Source organism: Mercenaria mercenaria, chromosome 10 (genome assembly GCF_021730395.1).
Source record: "Mercenaria mercenaria strain notata chromosome 10, MADL_Memer_1, whole genome shotgun sequence".
In the NCBI taxonomy this organism is placed as follows: domain Eukaryota; kingdom Metazoa; phylum Mollusca; class Bivalvia; order Venerida; family Veneridae; genus Mercenaria; species Mercenaria mercenaria.
This window is the reverse complement of record NC_069370.1, coordinates 20,850,405-20,869,108: the sequence shown is the minus strand read 5'-3', so window position 1 is coordinate 20,869,108 and position 18,704 is coordinate 20,850,405. Positions and strand designations below refer to the sequence as shown.

Here is an 18,704-nt window from a genome sequence, read left to right as displayed (position 1 = left end):
CTGGCCCCTGGACTCTATACCGACATCTTCCCCACCTGAACTGTCGATGTGGTGAACATATGCCATACCTAGAAATTGAACTTGTAACCTCTGGATGCATACTGTTGTGCTAACTGGGTGGGCTGCATTCATAGAGTACAAATCCACCCTCAAATTATTGCATCTAGATAAATCATTTTCGTTTTTATATAAAATAAAACCCGACCATTTTGGCATGAATTTGATGGGAAAAGTGCATTTTGAACTAATTGGATGGTTTATCAGTTACATTATTTTGTGTAAAAGTTCTGTTCTCAATCCATATAGAGTTACACTATTAAAATGCCATAAGCAAAAAATATATGTTTTATTTATTCCATATTTTTCTGAGATTGTATTTTAAATACAACACATAGTTTTATATTACATTTATATAATCTGCCAGTTTTTTTCTCTCTACAGGAGCAGATTGTCCAATCAGGAAGCAGCATGAGATGTGTATTGACCAATCAGCATCCAGTATCGGGTATTGGCGTGAGCCACTGATAACTACATACTGCTTTTTGAGACCATTGTACAAACAGTCAATATAATACTGGTAGTGTATCATAGTGTCATGGTATATAACATCTCTGCTTACTATTTAAACAAGTATAGGTGTGTTTTTAACTGTTTGAGACTATGTTTAAATCAGTTTGTTAAATGAACAATTTAAAAGGTTTGTAAATTTTAAGTTTGTGTGCAGTTTTTAAAGCTTATTACAAATTCTTCAGTCGGATAGTGTTAATAGCTTGTTGGATATTTGAGAAGGGATATAGTTTTACGACAAAGTGATTGTCACAAACAAGTGTAGATTACACTAGTAGAGGGCCTAAGGCAGGTATATTACTTACGGAGATAATTTGCGATAGATATATGAGCGATAACATTGTCATGTGTTATTCTGACGGAATATTAAACATTGATAATTACCGCTGCATTTTGATACCCCTCATTCATTAATAAATCTATTTTTCTCAGGTAACTGATCCGTGGAAGCACTGCACAGGTGGAATACTTTGAAAGAAACTTTTAAATTTCTCAAGGAAAAAAAAAATAATCAGATATCTGTGAACCTTTTAAGTGAACGCCTGCTGGGATAATTTTCGTTCTGGAAATATAGCTTGTTTGTGTAAATAATTTTTTCAAGGATTTCTCGTTTTAGTTATATCATTCCTACATTTCTGCAAGGACTGGGACTTTGGAATTACTTGTGAAATTTCAGCGGATATACTCTTGAAGGTGTGAATCAGCATGTAAGTATATATTACAGATGTATAATATATTGTGATAGATAACCTTTTTTATTGTCAAATGACGAAAAAAAGTGATCTCTTTATAAATTGTTTTATAAATCATTTTACCATGCCAATACCCATTGTTTTAATTAGTGTATTCCCCCATTTGGTTAAAACAAATATATTTCCATAAATGCATTTACTTCACAGTTGTCTGGGGCTCTAAGCTATGTCTGTGAAATAATTGGATATGGTCTGGATATTGAAGAGGAAGTTTCAAAATTATTTATTTGAACTAGAAATTTTCTTAGATTCTTTGTCAGACTTGATTTTTAAGTTTTGTCTGGTGTATTGATTGAATCATTTTCCCATCTGTCCACTATGTTCTTCTCTCCATTAAAATTTGTACAAAAAGTATATATATATGTGTGTGAGGTAATGTAAAGTTTGTATACGTTTTACATGAGACATATTGATAAAAGTACAGTACACGGTAGGCTACTTTCTCTCTCAATGAAATAAACTGTATAACAGGCTTTGGCACAATAAAATTTCAAAAAGAAAAAGATGTTTATCAGTGATGTAAAGGTTAATTTGTTTTTTATGTTGTAACATCCCATTTTAACGATTTTTTTTTATAATCTGATGAATAATTCACATTTTCATTCCTTTTGATCAGATTCCATTTTAGATTCGCCCTCAAATTATGATTTTATAATTTACTTCATCGTAAAATCTTCTAAATGCGAAATTAAGTAGCAAGTTTACTATAAATCAGATTTCGTGGATTTGGCATCGGAGCAATTTTTGATTAACGTTAAAATTTAAGAATGTTCAAAATGACATTTATTTACGATTAAACTGAAAAAGGGTTAATCCACTGTTTTGAAAAGCGTAACGTAGGATCATTGAAATTGATCGAGATAATCTTGATCCCTTAATCCAGACGTTCGTTTCTATCAACTTTAGTTCCGATCGCATAATCCAACGTTTAATACCGTTTCAGATTATTGTCTGAATTTTTATCAGGAATTGATATACACTGCATGATTATGTGTAAAGTTTTATCTTGTTTCCAGTTTTAAACATTTATTTAATTTTTTTTTAATGTAAATCAAGATTTTTCTAATTTAATCAGCAGTTTGTTTAATTTGTATCTACACAAGGCAGACAGCTAAAATTGAGAAACAAAGGGGAATTAAAAGCGATGTTCCTGGTCATTGTTCTTTAGATTAGAAATAGATTTTAATTTTTTTCTCTTTAGTTTTTGTGTAGGTGACAAGTTGAACCTTATTTCTCATGATTTTTAAACTTTCCGTTAAGAAACAAACTACCTTGTAAGAAGACAATAAATTTTGGGATGAAGGAAGGAAAAAAACCTGAAATAACAAAAGGTTAATGATAAGTTTAAAAATATGTCATTATACATTTCAGAAATTTGTCGTTACACATGTCTGACATGAGAATGGTAATTTTTATCTATGAAAAGACCCACTGTTGCATGTATAGAAAAATAATAATGCTGTAAAATCGGGAATATTTTAGAGGGATTTTTTTTTGTAATTTACGCATTTTTTACTTCAGAAAAATATAAGTCCTCTTGAAAACTCGGATTTTGATTGCATTTATAGGAAAAATTTATGGTTTGCACAAAACTGAAACCTGGTAGTAATCAGACTGGTTTTAAATTTTGCAAAATTTTAGTCGTAAGAAGATATCTGTTATTATGGTATTCATGCACCTTAAGATTTTCCATATCGCCACCATCTGCCGAGAAGTAATTGGCGTAACACATCTTCAGCTGCCTTAATACTACTGCTTTGCTAAACATCTTCCTTTATTAATGTACTGTTTCAAAGTGTACCGTTATTGATTTTAGTGTTAAAGAAATACTTTAAGACCCCGTTTACACTGCACTTTGGTTTTTCGATGCATATCTCCGTAGTTTGAGAATGACTGCTTGTATAGCTAATTTAATTGTATACAGAAGCTTAAGGTCATTGACTAAAGAATTACCCACTAGTTCTAATGGTTTTTAAAATCGCTTTTCATGGTATATTTGTAGCTAGCACTGTTTAGAAATTATTTAACATGCAGAGCTATTTGATATACGAAATCTGTAATCATTCATTGAAGCATAAACAGGGTCTTAAATTGATGCATCCCTCCCAAAAAGTGCTGACAGATGTCAATGTGTACTTAGGTCAACCAATTTAGTTCATTGAAGAAGATGATTTTGATAAGAAGATTTGAAACTGATAATGGAAAAGTCATCTGCAAACTGTTCTTTGAAGTGAATGCCCTCTTCTGTCTTGACTCGTAATTCATTTTATTCAAATGGCATCCAAGCATTTGAGCATCTTTTTAGTTTTTCAGAATAGAAAAAAATAGTTGCCAGCTTTTATTTTTTTATGTTTGCTCAGCAGGTTACATTTGTGGACTTGTGACATTTGAACTGGTAGGGGTGGGGATCTGTACTAGAGACAAAGGAAGAAATTAAGAGGTGGGTGTCAGTATCCGTATATTTGGGACAAAATAGTAAGAATGTGGTTTTAAATTTTGTTTATTAAGGCCTGTTTATATGAGTCCACCCGTGTTTAAACTTCCAGTCTTAAAAGAACTGCCATATTCTATTTTCAGAATGTGTTTTTAGGTCAAATTTTCTCCTTTATTTTTGATTTATTTTCTAGTGTCAACACAATTGCATTTAAATGTCAGATTATGAACTTTAACAAGTAAGGGAAAAAAATGACATGCTACATATTTGACATGACATTTTTTTGCATTTGTAGGAAATCATAATAATTTTAATGTTTTTATTTCAATTTTCTATGACTTTCTTCATAAATGTCATGGTTCAGAATTTTCTTGTCTTTTTTACAATGTTATTTTTTTCTTTCCTTCGGTTTCAGCAGAAAAAAAAGATTCCGTCACAGTGACAAGCTTTTTTCGCTCTGTGGACAAAGGACAAGATTTTTTGTCTCGTTTTTATTACCGTAAAAAAAAAACAAACAAGGAAATTTAACTCTTTATTGCGACAAATTTCCATTATGAAACAATTAGAACGCTTTTACCAAGATTTCATGTTGGTCGTTAATTTACAAGATTTTTTTGTCTGTTTGAAAACTTGGTATTAATTTACTTGTTGTTTTTTTTTCTCTTTGAAAACTAGAATTAATGATCTATTTTAATGTAATACAACACGTTGGAACATGGTTAAGAGCTATTTTTTGTTCTCCAGGACTTGAATCTAATGAATTTCAAGGGAAAAAAAATCAGATTTTTTAGTTGGCGATTCGACTCATTTGTACAGTACAGAATAAGCATCGGGCACACTAGTGTGTCATAGTAGTGTTCTGTTCTAGATAAGTGTTCACAATTCGAGATGTATCATTTTGCATGTCATATTTAATATATGATATCCGACATAATCAAACTCAATAATATAGCGTGCATGGAAACACATAGTGTTTCGACCATGGATCCACCCCTTGCTCGCGCAGTTGGTCAGTCCATGCTGTTCCTTTAAAGCTATTGGAACTGGGAAACGTAGCGAACAGCATGGATCCTGACCAACTGCGCGAAGCGCAGCTGTCTGATCCATGTGTCGCAAGCACTAGTTGGTTTCCATGTGCGCTATATGTATAATGGCTAAATTTACTTTGAATAAATAATGTTATGTTATATCCTTATGCATTAAAACACTCGTGATAAGAAATTTTTCACATCTCTTTGTGGAAAAAAAGCCATTTAGGTTTCTTTTCACAAAGGCCTATAAGTGAGTTTGTATAGGCCCGTGTAATAATATGCAGATATTCTTTGCAGATAAGTTTGGCTACCGGTAATGTTTGGAATATAGCCTTTTGACACTTCCATTTCATAAAACTGCAGTTTTACGAAGATAAATAATGCAGAAAGAAACCTATTGTTGATATTTTTATGCCACTCTTTACGACTCTAAAATTTTTGTATTAAATGCACAAAAATTGAAGGTATCTATTCTGTTAGAAATTTTTACGGCATTTCGTTCAGACCAACAACAATGGTTAATATATGCGACGAAATTTTTACTTACCTGAGCATATATAGATATGATCGGAGAATAATTAAATAAAACATAAATTACGTATCCCTCCTTTGTTGACAGTGACATACTTTATGTTGTTGTAATATTTATAGCCCTTTTATTGTCATTTTTGTTTGAATTATTGCCTTCAACAAATGACTTTATGCTAAAAATGTTTAAATTAATTAGAGAGGAAGAGAGAGATAAAAACGCGAAAACTATTTTAGATAGTGTACTACAAATTACTTTTCTGATTATTCGAAATTTTAATGGCTTCTTTTATTGCCATGAGTCATTGGTGAAGTAATTATTTCACCAACTTCCGATTATGTTTTTTGGGTTAAAAAGGTTTTAGGACATGTTGAAATAGGTATCTTATGTGTCAGAATTCGGTCATTATATTTTTTACGAATTGTAGACTTACACATAAATAAAACACTTCTTGTAAAAACAAATTTCATACTTTATCCTGCTAAATTTCTTAAATGGACTGGTCCATCATTCAGTTTGGGCAGTACCACTTAAATATTCAAAGGGGTGTTCACTGAGAATTTACTAACTGAATTAAGTACCTGCAGGCAAATGTTGCAAAGACAGACTCATTTTCCTCCAGCAGACTAAAGGTTAAAACCAGCTTCATTTACATATAATTTTATCTGATGCCTATTATTTTTGATAGAGATGTCCTGCACATCTCACTTGATCTAATGTAGGTGCTTGTTTTATTTACCAAAACATTTTCTCTAACCATGCTATACTACAAAAAACGTTTTCTCTAACCATGCTATACTACAAAAAACGTTTTCTGTAACCATACTATACTACAAAAAGCGACTACTTACTAACATAATCCCTGCTGCAAGAGATTATATTTTCACTGATGGTAATGCAGCTGTTGACAGTCATGAGGGAAATACTAATCATGCAAATACCGTAGATTTTGAATTTTTTGCGTCACTTTTATTATGCTGTTTTTTTTTTAGACAGTCGCCATTTTTGCTTTGTTTACAATTCTTGTGTCATAGCTCGTAATATACTTTTAGAAAATGTCACTGATAAATATACTTGTTTTGATTTTCCATGTCTCAGCAGTAAAACTATTTGCATATAAGAGCAAAATAAAAAAACATCGCAAATCTTAACTGATCTATGGTAATACCTAATCTGTATTTAAACACTATGGGCTAAGAGGTTATACATTTTATGATGGCTTATAATTCTGTGTCTCATCTATGTTAATGGTTATCTTAGGATGATGAAAACCACTTCAGAAAAAAATAAAAGATGTCAGAAAGAGAATTTTTTAGTTCTTGGAGCCACATTTACTCATAACAGATTGATGTAGACACTTTCTTGAAATGTTCTTGAATTCTGATTGTGTTACTCAGTAAACTACCTGATCAAGAAAAAAGGGTGATTACTGTAATTTTTAAAAATCTGGTTTTTCGAAACGTATATCAAATGTTGCTTTTTAGCTCGACTATTCGAAGAATAGGGGAGCTATCCTACTCGCCCCGGCATCGGCGTGAGCTAAGCGTGAGCGTCACACAGATGTTAAAGTTTGCGTGCCACCCCACATATTTTCAAAGTCCATTGAGATATTGCTTTGATATTTTGCATACTTGTTTACCATCATGACCCCAGTCTGTAAAAAGGAGGAGGCAACTCTATCAAGCATTTTGACTGAATTATGGCCCCTTTTCAACTAAGAATATGCTTATTGAAATGTTAAAGTTTGTGTAACACCTCAAATATTTTCAAAGTCCATTGAGATATTGCTTTGATATTTTGCATACTTGTTCACCATCATGACCCCAGTCTGTAAAAAGAAGGAGGCAACTCTATCAAGCATTTTGACTGAATTATGGCCCCTTTTCGACTTAGAATATGCTTATTGTAATGTTAAAGTTTTACTCATAGCTTATATTATACTATCAAGCACTGAGAATAGTCGAGCACACTGTCCACTGACAGCTCTTAATTGTTACATTTCTTGAAACTATAAATCCTAAATTTTTGGTATGCTATTTCCTCAATCACTGGAGTAATGCCAAAAGGTCATCAGACCAAAAACGCCAATGTTTGACGTTAACTGTGTTAGATGTGACTTATACCCAACAATAAGAAACACAATCTAATTATAGAAATGTTGAGTAATTTCCTAATCGCAGAAAACTTGCTTATAATATCCTGGGAATTTTTGGTCAATGTGAATGGAGAATTCCAACATGCTGGGGGTACATTTTATATTCACATGTTTGTGTTTGTATGATCGGTATCTCTGGGAAATGTTTTGAAACCTTAGCCGGCTTTGTAGCTAGGAGGAATCTTGGTTCAAAGCAAAACTTTGATAACCTACATACTCGACTTCTTATCCACTGAGATAGTATAAGGGAAAAGTTACCTCTACAATGTCCTTGCTTGATGCTCCTTAGTTGTTGTTGTTGTTGTATGATTGTGGAGTTGGCACGGTTAATGTGTTTTCCTCGTTCTTCATGTTCTTGCTTTATGTCAGCAGTCTTCGACGAGAACACAGGCCAGGTTTCTTGAAAATATTTGTTTGCTCAACATTCTGCAAGTTATGGGTTTAAAGAAAAGACAAACATTGGCTTTCATTTTCAAAATTAATATCTAGGAAATTGCTTCAGCCAGTGTTATATTAAGCTCTTGTTTCATTGATAGAAAAAGTTGCTTTCTGACTTTCATTTTGGCAGTTAGTGACATGAATTTCGCAACTGGAGTTCAAGGCTGTTACCAAATAACAAATATGAATAATATTTAAATTTGTTGACAGATTGTTATTGCTAACGCCCACCCGCTTAGCTCAGTAGGGAGAGCGCAGATCTATGGATCGCAGGGCCATGGGTTTGATCCCATGGCGAGATGTATGTTCTCTGCAACAATTTGATAAAAGACATTTTGTCTGAAATCATTCATTCTCCACCTCTGATTCCTACATGTGGGGAAGTTGGCAGTTACTTGTGGAGGACACGTTTTTACTTGACAATCCAGGAACACTGGTTAGGTTAACTGCCCATTGTAACTTAACTGATACAATGTTGAAAAGTGTCATGAAACCCAAAACAAAACAAGAAAAAACATATTTCGGTAAACGTTCACAAGAAACAAACAATATTTAGCAGATGGCCTTGACATTTTTGTCTTCTTACTATAGCACAAAAAGTTAAGTTCCAACAGTAAAACCAGATGTAAGAAATCTCCATGATGTGTAGAAAATTACCCTTTCTGATTGTAATTGTTACTTAAAAAGGGTTATGTTATGTCTAGGGTAGTTTCAGTGCCTGTTCCAGTCTGGTCGGGAGGTTTCTTGTCAGTTTCCATATAATAGACTCTCATCACAGTGACTGGGTCAAACTGTATCAGTCAAACAGACATAGCATACTTCTGTACTTTGTTACTAACTTGCACAATATCTATGTTTAGGTCAACTTAAATTGTCATGGCAGGGAACCCCAATTACTAATATAATAGGATATAAAAGTTTATGGATTTCCAGCATGTGTTCCAGCGTTTGAATTTCAGATCTCGCGTATTCTTCTTCTGTTTTCAACTCTTTTTAAAATTTTAATCTTGAGTTCTTGCAGTTGTCTGGTAGAGTTTAACCCTTATTCTGCTATATTTCTATAATGGACTGGTCCATCTTTCAATTTGGACAGTACCACTTATTATTCAAAGGGGTTTTCACTGAAAATTTACTGACTGAATAGCGAACAGTGCAGACCATGATCAGACTGCACGGATGTGCAGGCTGATCTTGGTCTGCACTGGTCGCAAAGGCATAATCATTTGCCGCCAGCAGGCTAAGAGTTAACACGTGAAATTTGCAATTTGCAAAGTAATCTTTTTTTGGCACATATAAATGATTTTATGGCCCAGCATTTTAGTTTGTTTTATTACACTTTTCATAAATTTTGATTTTGCCGACTTGGCAAAAAAATACCTTAAGAAATAAATGCCTTAAAATAAGATATGACGATGGTCGTTAAAACAAAACTTGAAATCTCTTTGTCATGATTATCAGATATAAAATGCAGGATCTATTTTCGGAGATGCCCAGAAATGTTTCAAAGATCTTAGAGAACATGATAGAATACCCAGAAAAAAAAGTAATTACTAGTTTTCACCTACAAGTGGAGAATGAAATCTCAAAAGAATGTGAAATTGGGGAAAGTTCATGTTTAGTTTGTATCCATCTGTTTTAATTTACGACCTTGTCTTATCTTATCCTGGTTTATTTTGAAGTTTTCAAGAGCGTTGAGGAAGTTTGCCTGATGATGTTTGTTGTTACTGTAAAAACAAATCAGATTGAAAAATGGGGCGCATAGGTCAGTGAGATCTGAAATCGGAAATATGGTTCATGCCTGTGTAATCCCTTAAACAGCATATTCTGAAAGTTTGACACTAACTGTTTCTCCCAGGTTCACAGAGGGGGTCCATTCAACTCAAGGTTGCACAAAAACTAGCCCCCTTAGCTCAATACCCAAAGGGAGCGCAGCTCTATGAATCAGTCATAGGTTGGTGTGTTCGATCCCTGGGCGGGGCGTATGTTCTCCTTGACGATTTGATAAAAGACTTTGTGTCTTGCGGAGAACAGGTTTGTACTGGTACAGAATCCAGGAATACTGGTTGCGTTAACTGCCCGCTGTTACATAACTAAAATACTATTAAAAGAACGGTCTTAAACCCAAAACAAACAAACAAACACACCGTGAAATTGAGATCAGTAAGTATGATTCTCTTAAACAGCGTAATCTTCAGCTTGATTACCCACATCATATCTAATCGGATAGAATTTGACCTAGTTTGGGTATCCTTTAAATTTTAAGTAGGAAGTCCAGTTAAACATTATATAAGCCAGTGAGAGATCTGGAGATAAGTTGTGTGTCAATGTACTCCCGTATACAGTATAACCTAGGGGTCTTTGACCCAAATCTTGTCTCATTGGTTCAAGTTTGACCCTATTTGAGTTCCATTATTTTACCCAGTATCAGTATCAGTCTCTAATTATTATGCCTTAAAGGTGTTTAAATGATTCGGCTAGGGAAAGGCCGATATTGAAAATGAATTTCCGATCATTCTTCAAGCAATACCAACAGATGGTCAAATCTTTTCGAGGCATAATCCTTAATCAGATTTAATTCCATCCAGCATCTTGCATCAATCTAAAATGCTTTAAAATTTTCTAATCGTATTCATTCTCCTTATCTGTCTGGGAAAAAAATTCCAAAACTATCGAATTAACGAGTTTTGAATAATCAGCCGCCTTTGGTTCATTTTGATTCCGTTAATTAGATGCGTAATCTAATTAAAGGGAGCCCAAGATAAATTCAGATATCATTATGCGGATTTAGCATATTTTCCCTGAACGGAGTTTTCTTTCAGTCCCGTTTGCAAATCCTGTCACACGCCTGAGGTTGGCAGTGTCTAATTAGATGCGAGAGTTGGCACCGAGTCACGACTCCGCAGAAAAATCAATGGTGATGAGATTACATGGTTGTTTATTCTTAATGCTTGTTCGAGCAATGATGGTTTCACGTCCCCAAAGGCTCGCAAAGTGCTTGCCTCCGTTACTGTCGTTTTTTCATTATTTTCATTACAAGTGTATTGTTTTTTTTCTGTCTTCTCACAATCTTATTACTATCAGCCTCTATTGGGATTTTTGTCAGTATTGTCACAGCAAATACCTTGTATTTTTTTTGTCCTTTCCGATCAGAAATTCCCAAGGAAGCAGTCAATGAACTTCTAAGACCTTTATGAAACAATAGATTTTGTGACCAACTCTCAACAAAGAGGTTTAACTTAGTGAAAGACTAGATTAATTCTATCTATTTTCTTTTGTTTTGTCACTCATCCTAAATAATCTTCCGATATCTATTCATGAATATAGTCCCATTTTCTGATTAAATTAATCTCTGACATTTCTGCAGCTGGCATATAACCAAAATGTAAGAAGTGCATTGTGCTAACATTTAAAAAAGTACTGATTTTATTTTTGGGGATGAATTAATTTTTGTCTGCAAATCAACTTTATAGAATGCAGCTTTAAAAAGAAATTGCTAAATTGAAAATTTAGTACAGGAATAGTTTTTAAAGAATTCACTTCATCGCTGTTGTGCTATGGTTGTAGCAGTACAGAATTTCATTTAACATTTAGCGCGCTGGCAGCAAGTGATTCTGCCTTTGCGACCAGTGCAGACCAAGATCAGCCTGCACATCTGTGCAGGCTGATCTTTAATTTTAATGGTCTGCACTGTTCGCTATTCAGTCAGTAAATTTTCAGTAAACACCCCTTCGAATAATAAATGGTATTGCCCAAATTGAATGATGGACCAATCCATTGTAGAAATTTAGCAGGGTAAAGGTTAATGATGTAATTAAAAAATAGAAAATTTTACCTGGAAACTATGTCTACAAATAATGTTAAAAGAATCTGATGTAATGGTTTGTGTATACTGCTGTACGTTTTAGAAAATCCACTTGTAGAATTTGCAAAATTTCAGTCTGAAGTTTTCTAATACAAGCAGACGTGTTTTTATGGAAAGTAATTGATGAGAGACAAATAAGACGCTGTAGATAATATTATAGGATGTTAGACGGGAAAATCAATGACTTTGCCAAGTGGGAAATAAAGTTTTTGCAAAAATATCGGTAGACTTTCTACAGAGAAGGATCAATGATTATATAATACTGAGATTAGATATTGGATTAATATTATGTCTCCGCCACACATGAACAGACTGAGTCTTCAATATACTGATATTTTGGTCGTAAATATTTTATGTATGTGCGTTCCCTTGGGTGGGGATGTGTGATTGTTGAATCTCCTTGCAGGGTATAAATGGTTTGACTGCACAGCATGTGACTAACAACGGCATATCTGTAAATGATCTCAAGCCATGATGAAAGGTTTTGTAATGCGGAAAATGATACTGCAGACGGTATAAAAACAGTTGCAAATGAATTGTCAAACAGGATATGCAGGTGGACGAAACGCACTCTTATATACTGGTATACTTTAGACACCTTTTAATAACATACTTATGCATAATTATGATTCTGACACTTTCGTTTTAATGTTTCCTTACAAAATCTCCATTTATTGCCCCTTCAACAATGATTCAACAGGGCTTGACCCAGACTTCATGCACAATATAGACCTGGAGGATTTCACTTCTGTCAAAAAAAAATTATTGTCCGGTCAACAAATTAATGAACAGGGCTTGACCAAGTCTTCATGCACATGAGGTATCATTCCCATTAATATAGACCAGGCAGATCTAATGGTTTTGTACACACGAATTTGAGGTACATTTTGGTATAAACAATATTTGCCAACCTACCTGTCTTAAACTTCTTTCAAACTGTACTTTGAAACAAACAATTTAATAGTTTTGAAGGTCTAAGTCAATCATTTTTTGTTTTAATAATGTCTTTTCTTCTGTATTTACTTTATAAATTCATGGGAAATGTTAATTTGTTCATTGACAACTTCTTTGACGAAAAAGCTCTGGAAAATTCCTACACTCAACAGACGACATGTCTTGGCGTTAAACTCCTTAACAGCAATGGAATCCAGTGAAAAAGAAAATAAACAAAGAACAACTGAAGGCACGATTGTTTTAATGAAATTCCATGATTGTAATGAAAACAAGAAAAGTTAAAAATAGTTCTCACTTTCCGTTAATTGTTCATTTTCTGCTCTTTTTCATTTGGGAGGTTATCTTTTGTGAATGTTTGCCACTATCAGTAATGTTGACAGGACCTCATGATTTGTGAATTGCTAATTGGTTCTGTTGAACTAATCAAGGGAGGCTGTCTGATAAACACAAGAGCTGGTAATTACATTTAGATAACATACACTTTCTCGGGGCTGGCTATTATCTTTTGTAATTCTATATCGGAAAATAAATAATACACGATAATGTCAACTGAGATAACCTATTCTATTGTTACTGTTTAGCTATTCCATTAATCTTTCTTACTTTTTTCGATAATTTTGATTTGTGATTTGATTGTTTTGACCTGATGTTTTAATAAAGTAAGTGCTGAATAGTAAAATCCCTAATGGAAGTAGGTTAAGCTGTTGATACAATGGAAATAGCAGTATCAGATTCTGTAATTTTCAGAAGTATTTTGTTTTTTTTGTAGGATTACGTTTTAGCCTAAAGCTATAAATGCAAATATTAAAATGTCCCCGGTGGAAAATAAAAGTCTCCGATAATAGCGATATTCATATTCCGAGGTGTTTTTTTTCTACCATGCTTGAAAACGTATCTGTTAATAATATATTTTACGCATAGGATTGCGATAGAAATCTACCATTAAAAATAGATGACGTCTGTTTGCTTTTCTTGCTGTCCTTAGTTTGCCGTATGCATTGATCTGCTGAGGTGAAACGCGATAGTCTCGTACAAACTGGTGTAACATTTCCATAAACAGGAAATCACATTGATTGCCCATTTTGTTCGAATGCTAATTTAAATTTATTTCTGTAAAATACGTCTGTTGTCTTGGAAATACATCTGTTTTTTTTTTTCAAGTGGAAAAGTGTATCTCAGTTACAGTAGAGGCATGAAAAGGTACTAAGTGCTCAGAATTAAATTTCTCATCATATTTAATTCTTATAATTTTATGTATGCAATGAAGTCGATTTGAAACATATTTGAAAGTTAATTTTGACAGTTTTAGAATTGTTCAACATGCACATTTTCATCCAGTTTTGGAGAAATGATATTAATGAATCAGAAAAATCACATATCGTTAAAATAATTGATTAGACAGAAATTTAAAGAGATTTGGAGATACTTTCTTGAAGAAATGCTGCTTACAGTATAGATGTACATGCACTATTTCACTGAATATTTGGCTTTTAAAAATGTATCTGTAAAATGTGTGTGTCTACAATAAAAACAATCCTGAATATTTGAACTTTTGCCTAAGTCTATTTGTGTCAGATGTCGGACAGATTAGTTTTTAGCTCACCTGAGCACGAAGTGCTCAAAGGTGAGCTTTAGTGATCGCCCTGTGTCCGTCGTCCGTCGTCGTCCGTCGTCCGTCCGTCCGTCCGTCCGTCCGTCGTCAACAATTTGACTGTTAACACTCTAGAGGTCACATTTTTGGCCCAATCTTAATGAAACTTGGTCAGAATGTTACCCTCAATAAAATCTTGGACGAGTTCGATACTGGGTCATCTGGGATCAAAAACTAGGTCATCAGGTCAAATCAAAGGAAAAGCTTGTTAACACTCTAGAGGTCACATTTTTGGCCCAATCTTAATGAAACTTGGTCAGAATGTTACCCTCAATAAAATCTTGGACAAGTTCGATATTGGGTCATCTGGGATCAAAAACTAGGTCATCAGGTCAAATCAAAGGAAAAGCTTGTTAACACTCTAGAGGTCACATTTTTGGCCCAATCTTAATGAAACTTGGTCAGAATGTTACCCTCAATAAAATCTTGGACGAGTTCGATATTGGGTCATCTGGGTTCAAAAACTAGGTCACCAGGTCAAATCAAAGGAAAAGCTTGTTAACACTCTAGAGGTCACAATTTTGGCCCAATCTTAATGAAACTTGACCAGAATGTTAATCTTGATGATCTTAAGGTCCAGTTTGAATCTGGGTCATGTCGGATCAAAAACTAGGTCACCAGGTCAAATCAAAGGAAAAGCTAGTTTACACTGTAGAGACCACATTTATGACCATATCATAATGAAACTTGGTCAGAATGTAAATCTTGATGATATTAAGGTCAGTTGTAAATCTGGGTCAGGTGGGGTCAAAAACTAGGTCACTAGGTCAGATCAAAGGAAAAGCTTGTTAACACTGTAGAGGCCATATTTATGACTGTATCTTCATGAAACTTAGTCAGAATGTTAAACTTGATGATCTTTAGGGCAGGTTTGAATCTGGGTCATGTCGGATCAAAAACTAGGTCACCAGGTCAAATCAAAGGAAAAGCTAGTTAACACTTTAGAGGCCACAGTTATGACCATATCTTAATGAAACTTTGTCAGAATATTAATCTTGATGATCTTTAGATCAAGTTTAAATCTGGGTCAGTTGGGGTCAAAAACTAGGTCACTAGGTCATATCAAAGGAAAACCTTGTTAACACTTTAGAGGCCACATTTATGACTGTATATTCATGAAACTTAGTCAGAATGTTAAACTTGATGATCTTTAGGTCAAGTTCGAATCTGGGTCATATCGGGTCAAAAACTAGGTCACGGGGTCATTTCAAAGGAATGGCTAGTTAACACTTTAGAGGCCACATTTATGACCATATCTTAATGAAACTTGGTCAGAATGTTAATCTTAATGATCTTTAGGTCTGTAGGTCAGGTGAGCGATACAGGGCCTTCATGGCCCTCTTGTTTATATTTTGATAAACCTGGATTTTTTTGTATTAGCGCAGCTTCTTCAACTATTTTCAAGACAAGAAAACTGCCACTAGAAGACACAAAATGCAGCACAGATCATAGAAATATCATGAGCATGCCAATTCACTGTTACCTAAACAGTTTTGCCCCTGACTTAAAAGCATTTTTACAACTGACATGGATACGTGACAGATATGTGAATATTTTTTTTTATAGATTCTGAGACTTTTTTATTTCCGAGTTATTACATGTCATATTTTTAGCTCACCTGAGCAATGCTCAGGTGAGTTTTTCTGATCGCTCGATGTCCGGCGTCCGTCGTCCGTCGTCTGTCGTCTGTCGTCTGTCGTCTGTCAACATTTAGCTTGTGTATGCGATAGAGGCTGTATTTTTCAATTAATCTTCATGAATATTGGTCAGAATGAGAACCTTGATGAAATCTAGGCCGAGTTCGAAAATGGGTCATCTCGGGTCAAAAACTAGGTCACTAGGTCAAATCAAAGAAAAACCTTGTGTATGCGATAGAGACTGTATTTTTCATTTAATCTTCATGAATATTGGTCAGAATGATAACTTTGATGAAATCTAGGTCGAGTTCGAAAATGGGTCATCTCGGGTCAAAAACTAGGTCACTAGGTCAAATCAAAGAAAAACCTTGTGTATGCGATAGAGGTGGTATTTTTCAATTAATCTTCATGAATGTTGGTCAGAATGATAACCTTGATGAAATCTAAGCCGAGTTCGAAAATGGGTCATCTCGGGTCAAAAACTAGGTCACTAGGTCAAATCAAAGAAAAACCTTGTGTATGCGATAGAGGCTGTATTTTTCAATTCTTCTTCATGAATATTGGTCAGAATGATAACCTTGATGAAATCTAGGCCGAGTTCGAAAATGGGTCATTTCGGGTCAAAAACTAGGTCACTAGGTCAAATCAAAGAAAAACCTTGTGTATGCGATAGAGGCTGTATTTTTCAATTGATCTTCATGAATTTTGGTCAGAATGATTGCCTTAATGAAATCTAGGCCGAGTTCGAAAATGGGTCATCTCGGGTCAAAAACTAGGTCACTAGGTCAAATCAAAGAAAAACCTTGTGTATGCGATAGAGGCGGTATTTTTCAATTGATCTTCATGAATTTTAGTCAGAATGATAACCTTGAAGAAATCTAGGCCAAGTTCGAAAATGGGTCATCTGGGGTCAAAAACTAGGTCACTAGGTCATATCACGTAAAAACCTTGTGTATGCGATAGAGGCTGTATTTTTCAATTGATCTTCATGAATTTTGGTCAGAATGATTGCCTTGATGAAATCTAGGCCGAGTTCGAAAATGGGTCATCTGGGGTCAAAAACTAGGTCACTAGGTCAAATCAAAGAAAAACCTTGTGTATGCAATAGAGGCTGTATTTTTCAACTGATCTTCATGAAATTTAGCCAGAATGATTACCTTGATAAAATCTAGGCTGATTTCGAAAATGGGTCATCTGGGGTCAAAAACTAGGTCACTAGGTCAAATCGAAGAAAAACATTGTGTATGCAATAGAGGGTGTATTTTTCAATTGATCTTCATGAAATTTGGTCAGAGTGATTGCCTTGATGAAAACTAGGTCGGTTTTGAATATGGGTTATCTGAGGTCAAAAACTAGGTCACTAGGTCAAATTAAAGAAAAATCTTGTGTATGCGATAGAGACTGTTTTTTTCAGTTGATATTTATGAAATTTGGTCAGGTTGATTGCCTTAATGAAATCTAGGTCGAATTTGAATATGGGTCATCTGAGGTCAAAAACTAGGTCACTTGGTCAAATCAAAGGAAAAACTTCTGTATGTGATAGAGGCTGTATTTTTCAGTTGATCTTCATGAATTTTGGTCAGAATGATTGCCTTGATAAAATCTAGGTCGAGTTTGAACATGGGTCATCTAGGGTCAAAAACTAGGTCATATCTAAGAAAATGCTTGTTTTATCGCAAGAGACCAATTTTTTGGTCCAATCTTAATGAAAATTGGTCAGAATATTTGTTTCCATGAAATCACTAGGTCAAACATGTTTTACACTGTTATGGAGTGTTTCTTAGGTGAGCGACCTAGGGCCATCTTGGCCCTCTTGTTTTATGATGAGATGTGAATTCATGACAAAAAATATACAGTGGGTTGTTGGGTGAGGAAAAATGATTAAAAAAAATTGAAATCTTTTTTTTTTTACATTGATAACATGTTTCATTTTACGTTTTATCTCCATTTTATTATGTTGCTGCTTTCTGCACATGTGCATTCGTGTAAAATTTTTAAAAACGATAAAAGTTGAAATCAGCTCATTCTGTGCCATAGGGCGGCAATATATTTTGAACATTCCTCATGTTTTATTGACGGCATATTACATTTACAGGATACCAGAGATATATAGTCTGTCAGAGGAACTACTTTTATTGGAAAACGGTCATGGTAGAAGTGATTTTCTATTTCTGCGGAACCATGTGCATATTCGAAATATGTGTTTTTTAGATGGCAAAGTTTGGCTGATAGCCTGAATGGAAGTAAATATTATGGTTTAGGTTTTCCTTTTCATTCTGTTTCTAATAAAATGTGAATTCTGTAGCCACGATAGCGTCATTGAATATTAATTCAATCACTGTAAATTTGCTTTTGGAGTTTCTAAAATTAGAACAGAAATGCCATTATTATATTATTCTTTGTGTGTCCAGGCCTCTTCCAATCTTGTCTCTTTTATGACCATGGTTTCGCACCAAAATTGAAGTTATCACAGTACTGTAGCCTGAAATTAATTCCAGAAATGACTCCCTTGTAAGGTCAAGTGTCATTCATTTCCTGTTGTCATGGTTCTGTAACCTTTGATTTCACTGTAAAGTACGTCTGCTAACGATATTGGATTTAATCAGGACTGACCGAAGGACTGGTGCCTACAAAAATTGTCTATAATTATTACTATTGATCCATATCAGAGAGCAAAAAGGGGCCAGTTTCCTG

General features: G+C 34.3%; 1 protein-coding gene across 7 annotated transcripts in view; it reads left to right on the top strand.

Annotated features, from left to right (window-relative positions):
* The first annotated feature begins 441 nt into the window (after nt 1–441).
* Nucleotides 442–18,704, top strand: part of LOC123559698 (roundabout homolog 2-like) — a 176,226-nt gene continuing 157,963 nt past the window's right edge. For 4 of the 7 annotated variants that reach the window (XM_053552462.1, XM_053552466.1, XM_053552467.1 and 1 more), the window contains exon 1: nt 584–1,274. The gene's annotated coding sequence lies outside the window, so the exon portion shown is untranslated. The other 3 variants (XM_053552458.1, XM_053552459.1, XM_053552461.1) reach the window with 3 other exon arrangements.